At 42.1% G+C, this 7,294-nt stretch overlaps 1 pseudogene; it reads right to left on the reverse strand.

Annotated features, from left to right (window-relative positions):
* Positions 1-532: 532 nt before the first annotated feature.
* Positions 533-1,472, reverse strand: LOC109488808 (annotated as a pseudogene).
* Between the last annotated feature and the right edge of the window lie 5,822 nt (positions 1,473-7,294).

The following is a 7,294-nucleotide window of genomic DNA, read 5'->3' on the forward strand; positions in this document are numbered from 1 at the left end:
AGTCACTAGCAGGGGAAAAGTAATAGAGGTGGGGGAAGGCTCAGCATTATAGTTTCAGATGTCCCACACCTCACCTGTAGGAATAAAGAAAGTCCAATTTCACTGTACTATGTATTTGATATAAGGACCAATTCATGAAATAATCTAATCAATAAGCATGTTTTCAAAATTTAGGTGGAAGAGGGTCTACATGGAATGGAAATATTGATGAACTGAAGGTCATAATCTTCATATAGCAGCCATGCTTCCAGAACAAGTCAACAAAATACAGAGACACTTGTTCCCTACATGATGACCATGATTATTGTACAGCAGACATTCAGAAATCTTTTTAGATTGTGTATTGGCAAAAATTAATTCTATTTTGCCTCTTCCATTAAAAAGCCTCCTAAGGTTTTTTAATACTCAAGTCCTCATTAAACAATAAAATGTTCTAATAATTATTATTCAGATTGCAAGTCGTTGCACATAGGAGAAGTAGCATTACTGACCTTATTGACCTTGAAACATTCCAATGAGAAAACCCCAGGCTCTACTTCATTGTCAGGGAAAACCACGTCTTCATCCTGCTTCGGATCTGCTGGGTCTTCACGCTGTAGATGACTGGATTCATCAGGGGTGGGAAGAGAATATAGATATTGCCCATAAGGACATGAACGGAGGGTGAGAGATGCTTCCTAAAGTGGTGCACCATGGTGAGGCCAATGATGGGGATATAGAAGACCAGGACAGCACCGATGTGGGACACACAGGTCTGCAAGGACTTGAGCCTCTCCTCCCGGGATGCGATCGCCAGCACTGTACGCAAGATGAAAACATAGGAGAGGAGAATGAGCACAGCATCCAACAACAAGGTACAGATGAGCAGAGCCAGGGCATAGAAGCTGTTGAAACGGATGTCCGAGCAGGCCAGCTGCAGCAGGTCCTGGTGCAGGCAGAAAGAGTGGGAGAGGATGTGGGGGCGGCAGTAATGGAAGAACTTCAGGCAAGTGATGACAGGGAGAATGGACAATGCACTTCTCATCAAAATGGCCCCCATGACATGTGACTCTACCGTTGGTCAGGATGGATGTGTAGCACAGAGGATTACAAATTGCAGTGAAGCGATCAAAGGCCATGGCCAGAAGGACTCCAGACTCTGTGCAGGAAAGTCCGTGGACAAAGTAAGTCTGTGAAATGCAGGCATCCAGACCAATCTCCTGGCTACGCCCCCACAGAACTCCCAGCACTGTGTGCACTGTGGACAGCCCCATGCACAGGTCAGTGAGGGCCAGCATGGCCAGGAAGTAGAACATGGGCTGGTGGAGGCTCGGCTCCATCTGGATCACATGCAGCACCAGTCAGTTTCCCAGGAAGACCATGGCATAGATGGAGGAGAAGGGAATTGAAAGCCAGGGATAGTACTGGTCTAGGCCAGGGAACCCCGTGAGAATGAATATGGAGGAATTGATAATAGAAGAAGCAACAGACATGATCATGTGAAGGTAATTTTCCAGAGAAGGTCGATGTTTACTGACCCGTTTTGTCCAGTCATCCACCGTGTGTGAGAGCAGTGGAGTATAACCCAGCGCCTCACATTGTTGCACAGGGAAAGCACGTGGTAGAATCCCAGGGAAGCTCCAGTCTGCGGGAGAAGCCACAGCTCAAGACGATTTCCCAGGGAAGCTCCGTGGTAGCAGGTCTCAGTTGTAGAAGCAAATCAATGTCCCGACCATTTTGGGCAGATTAGATCATTAACTTCCTTCTCTTTTAGTCCCTCTGAGCCACTTGCAGCACACACAGCAGGTGACAGTGGCTAAAGCTCTTGAGAGCACAGTGCTGTTCCCTCTGTGCTGCTCCTGAGGGCCCCCGAACACTGTCTTGTCGCCAGAGCTTGTGGCCCAGGGAGTCTGAAGGCTCAGACTCATGAGGAAGGAACGAAGAGGATTGTTGGGCCAGGTGGACCCGGGTTCTTGGGAGGCCACTGTTCCAACTTGGTGGCTAATGCAAGTGAGTGTTTCTCCGTGGTTACTGCAGGCTAGTAGTTTGGGTCCTTGGGACTCAGAGGAGTGGGTAAATGGCAGCATTTTCTGGGGTCCACAGATCTTTACAGGGAGGGATACTCACTGCATTCACTGAAATTTCAATACCTATTCAGAACGAGAAGACAAGTAACCACCCAAGGGGAAAAGGTATATTGGTGTTCCAAATAAGTTTTACTCTCCATATGTGTCTGAATCAACACAATGTCTATCTAAGTCGTGTATATTTTTACACCATATTTTATTTTTATTTTTCACTGAATTCTTCAGTAAACATTTCTCCTTTTCTGAACCCCTGAGAAAGGGTAGCCATTGTGAAATATCCTTAGAGGTCTCTTCATAACACAAATCAGTCATTTGGAGGAAAAAGACTATCACGACCTTATCCCCATTGAGGGAGGGGAATTCCTCTTCTGTCTAGCTCCCTCAGACTTCCTGTCTCTCTAAGGGGGAAAGGGATCACAGTTCAATAGACTGGGAATGCTGCAGGTAGGGAAGAAAGAAAGGAGCCTGGNAGGAAGAAAGAAAGGAGCCTGGGGGTAGGCAGAGGGGGAGGAAGACCATTGTAGAAATCCCTGTGAGGGTCACAGCTCTAAGAAACATTCCCAGTAATATCAGGTGCACTAAGATTTCATTAGAAGGTTATTGTATGCTTTCTTCCTCCACCCACGTCAAGAGCATGCTGTGAAGGTGCACGCGGAAGTATGTCTTTCCACAATGTCAGCTTCATTCAATCAGAAAGCAAGTTAAATCACAATTATAAAGCAGGTTCAGGATTCCAAACTCAATGACAATTCACCACATGATTAAACCCGGCTTCTTACCCAGCGCACAGAGCAGTACAGGAGACAAGCCACACAACAAACAAGGTAACGGAAGGGTGCAGGAAGTTAAGAGGCAAACACGAAGTCAGTCTGTGGATACGCAACTGAGAAAAGTCCTTGGTCTGGTCTGGGTTAGCTCTCGGCACTTACTGCTTCTGATGTTCAAGCAGTGAAGGATCTCGGTTCTGTTTGGAGATGGATTGGGCAGAGCCTCTGGGGGCAGCAGTTGCCGTATTTAAGTGGTCAGACATAGAGGGGTCAGGTCTGAAGAGTCTGACAGTTTGCTGCCAAAATCCTTCCTTTTTAAAAAAAAACTAATTAATATATTTATTTGTTTTTGCCAGGGAGAGAGAAAGAAGAGAGTGAGCATACAAGCAGGGGGAGAGGCAGAGGGAGAAGCCCACTCCCCGCTGAGCAGCAAGCCCAAAGCAGGGCTCCATCCCAGCACCCTGAGACCATGGCATGAGCCATAGGCAGACGCTTAAGCACTGAGCCACCCATGCGCCCCAAATCCTTCCCTTTTTAAAGGGATTTAATCACTTTTGGGTCTTGGCAGACCTCCTCTGGTCCTGCTCCTTATCAGTACCGGGGTGTCAGCTGACTTTGGTCCCGGCGATACCTCCCAGCGGCAGTACCTGAACTGCCTGTGTCATTGACACAGGCTCCTCCTTGACATGGGAGACTCCATTTGGCTCTCTACAACCCACCATCCCTTATCAGCAACCCAACAGGGGTCCAGTAAAATCACAATCGATCACAGCTAAAAGGTCTGTAAAATATAGATTTTTCTCTAAAGAGGAATACATTGGAAAAGCTAAAGTCAAAAGGGGAGTAAAGAATGATAAAGAACAAATAAAAAACAATAGTTTTTTTCCAATAAACACAGCTCAGCTTTCAGCTGCTACAAACCTTCAGTTTGTAAAAAACTCATTAGCTGCAAAGTCCAATAAAGTGAAGCACGGTAAAAGGATGTATGCTTGTATATTGGTCTATAATCGCCTTTTCTTGTAAGGACTTTGTCTGGCTTTGGTAGCAGGGTAATGCTGGCTTCATAGAATGAGTAAGGAAGCGTTCCCTCTTCTTTAGTTTTTGGGAAGAGTTTGAAAAGGATTGGGCAATTTTAATTTTTAAGAGTGTCAGATTCAGATTCAAATTGACCTATTACAAATTCAAGTTGTGCCACTTTCTAACGATGTGATCAATCATGAAATATCCCTGAGCTTCGGTTTCTCAGCTAAAAATAAAAATTATTAGGGGCGCCTGGGTGGCACACGGTTAAGCGTCTGCCTTCGGCTCAGGGCGTGATCCCGGTGTTATGGGATCGAGCCCCACATCAGGCTCCTCTGCTATGAGCCTGCTTCTTCCTCTCCCACTCCCCCTGCTTGTGTTCCCTCTCTCGCTGGCTGTCTCTATCTCTGTCAAATAAATAAATANTCTGTCAAATAAAAAAAAAATTATTAGACTTCTATCATTTGAAAAATACAAGAGATATTTATAAATCACTTAGTACTTTTTTTTTGCCATTTCTTTTATTGCTCAATAATTGGTAATTGGCTCTTAAGAGTTTTGTCATATAATTCATGTGACATGCAATTCAGAAATATTTTTATATATTTTTCATTATTTAATTTATCTCCATAACAAATCAATCGTTTGTAATTTTTTATATTCCAGGGATAAGGACAGAGCAGTGGCCATATTCTCAAAAGATCTTCTCTAGCTGTTCTCTTCCAACCAAATAACTAAAATAAAATTAAAAATGTTTTTGTTGAATGCATTTTCTATTTAAGCACAATTTGAATATTAGCCAAACAAATTTGCTTAATTGAGTTTTAAAGTAATTGCTTTTTTAATAATTTTTAAAAACATTTCCAATGAACAGGTATGTCTTCAATTACCTTATATGCTTTCTTTTCCCAGAGTCTAGTTATTATACTCAGCCTTCTAATATTTTATGACCAAGAATGCCTAATGGATCTTAAAATATGAAATTTCAGACTTGTCCTGTGCCTATGTGAAGGTGGAGAGAAGGAGAAAAATAAAAGTTTTGCAAAGCAAGTATTCTACTTATTGGGAAAATAGCCAGTTTGTCTCAGTCTATAGAGCAGATAAATATTTACCCTCTTGTCTAGTTCTCCTGTAAGGCTCTTTCTGCTCTCATCCTCCATCTGCTTTCTTACAATGAGTGTCTTACGGCACAGCTTCCGGAAGGATGACTCAAAAAATCTCAGCTGTTGACTATGGACTCTGGGAAACAAACCAAGGGTTTCAGAGGGGAGGGGGTGGGGGGATGGGCTAGCCCGGTGATGGGTATTAAGGAGGGCACATATTGCATGCTGCACTGGATGTTATACGCAAACAATGAATCATGGAACACTACATCAAACACTAAGGATGTACTGTATGGTGACTAATATAACATAATAAAAAATTTAAAAAAAAAATCTTAGCTGAAAGTTTCTTTACTTGTTAGCTTGGGCAGCTCTTGTCAATGTGTCTTGGGTTCTCTTTGTTACTTTTGTAATGAATTCAGAAGCAAAGAGAATTTTTGCTAATTCTCAATCCACCTGGAGGGAATTATCTGAAAACTTTTTGCAATGTATGTCTGAGGGAAATCTAAATATCTGCACCATACGTACCTACTGTTCTTGCTATGTGGAGAGAGAGAGAGAGAGATCCAAATCATTCTGCTCCTCACGTGATCTCACTTCTCTGCCTCCCAGTTTCAGTTTCAATAATGACTAATCACCCCAAGTCACACAGTCCAAGCACGTTACCATTAGGCAATTTGTGGTTGTATTTAAGAGTTTTGAATAATGAAAATTTTTCCTTTGGTCTCCCCGTTGTCCAGCTATTTGGCTGTAGAAATTTAGCTTCTGAGCATCTTTTTTTCTGCATGGCTAAGAGGACACTTAGCTATTGAACCAATACTGAGGCCCTACAGGCAGGGAGGGACAATTCTATGGATAGGATTCTACAATTCAGGGTGGAGTGCTGACCCGGGGAACAATGACCCCCGTTCCAAGACGACTACTACTTTTGCATTTGAAATAGTTGAAAAGAACTTATCCAAACTATCTGTTATGAGCCTTTTATTTTTAAAGATTTTATTTATTTGAGAGAGAGAGACAGCCAGCGAGAGAGGGAACACAAGCAGGGGGAGTGGGAGAGGAAAAAGCAGGCTCCTAGCGGAGAAGCCTGATGTGGGGCTCAATCCCAGAACTCTGGGATCAAGCCCTGAGCCGAAGGCAGATGCTTAACAACTGTGCCACCCAGGCGCCCCCAATGTTATGAGCCTTCTGAAAGAGCAATCTCTCTACTCCCTTATCCTTCTCTGAGTCCATTTAAAACTAAATAGACTGGATTAAGCGGATGTGGTCGATATATACAATGGAATATTACTCAGCTATCAAAAAGAGCGATTTCTCAACATTTGCTGCAACATGGACGGCACTGGAGGAGATAATGCTAAGTGAAATAAGTCAAGCAGAGAATGGTTTCACTCATCTATGGAACATAAGAAGTAGGAAGATCAGTAGGAGAAGAAAGGGATAAAGAAAGGGGGGTAATCAGAAGGGGGAATGAAGCATGAGAGACTATGGAGTCTGAGAAACAAACTGAGGGCTTCAGAGGGGAGGGGGGTGGGGGAATGGGTTAGGTTAGTGATAGGTAGTAAGGAGGGCACGCATTGCATGGTGAACTGGGTGTTATATGCAACTAATGAATCATGGAACTTTATATCAAAAACCAGGGATGTACTGTATGGTGACTAACATAATATAATAAAAAATATTATTATAAGAAAATAAAATAAAAATAAAAACAAATAAAAAAATAAAATAAACAACAATATGCATTTAAAAAAACTAAATACTTTCTCATTTTCTCTTATTCTTGATATCCCTATGGTTTTATTCTCTGACCACTGCTCATTCTTTCTTGCCTTTAAATCCTTGGACAGTAAAATCCATGTCATTGTTTTAACTATCACCTGAATACTAATTATTAACACATCTCTGTTTAAAGCTCTGATCTCTTTCTTCAGTTTCAGAACTATATAGTTATTTGTTGTTCATAACTGCTAAATTACCTACAGAAAACTCACACTTAACATATACAAAATTGAGTTCTTCATCTTCTTATCCATCTTTATTTATAGTGCCAGCAAAATGTGCCATCATCTATCCAGTCATTGAAATCAGAAAAAAAAAAAAGGTCTAAATTGAGATAGATTGTGGAAACAGGCATATTCAGCAACTAAATGTAGTGATTAGTGATTCTGCATTGATTTAGCACTATTAATTAAGGCAATTACAGACAGACGGAAAGGTAGATATTCTTGAGGAACAAATTTTTTGGTTATACTAAACATGTAATGTGCATGTTTTCCTAGAACATGCCATTCAAAGAAATACCTTCTGCTTTGGGCTTCTCATTCAGATTTTGCTT

Source organism: Ailuropoda melanoleuca, chromosome 8 (assembly GCF_002007445.2).
Source record: "Ailuropoda melanoleuca isolate Jingjing chromosome 8, ASM200744v2, whole genome shotgun sequence".
Lineage (NCBI taxonomy): Eukaryota > Metazoa > Chordata > Mammalia > Carnivora > Ursidae > Ailuropoda > Ailuropoda melanoleuca.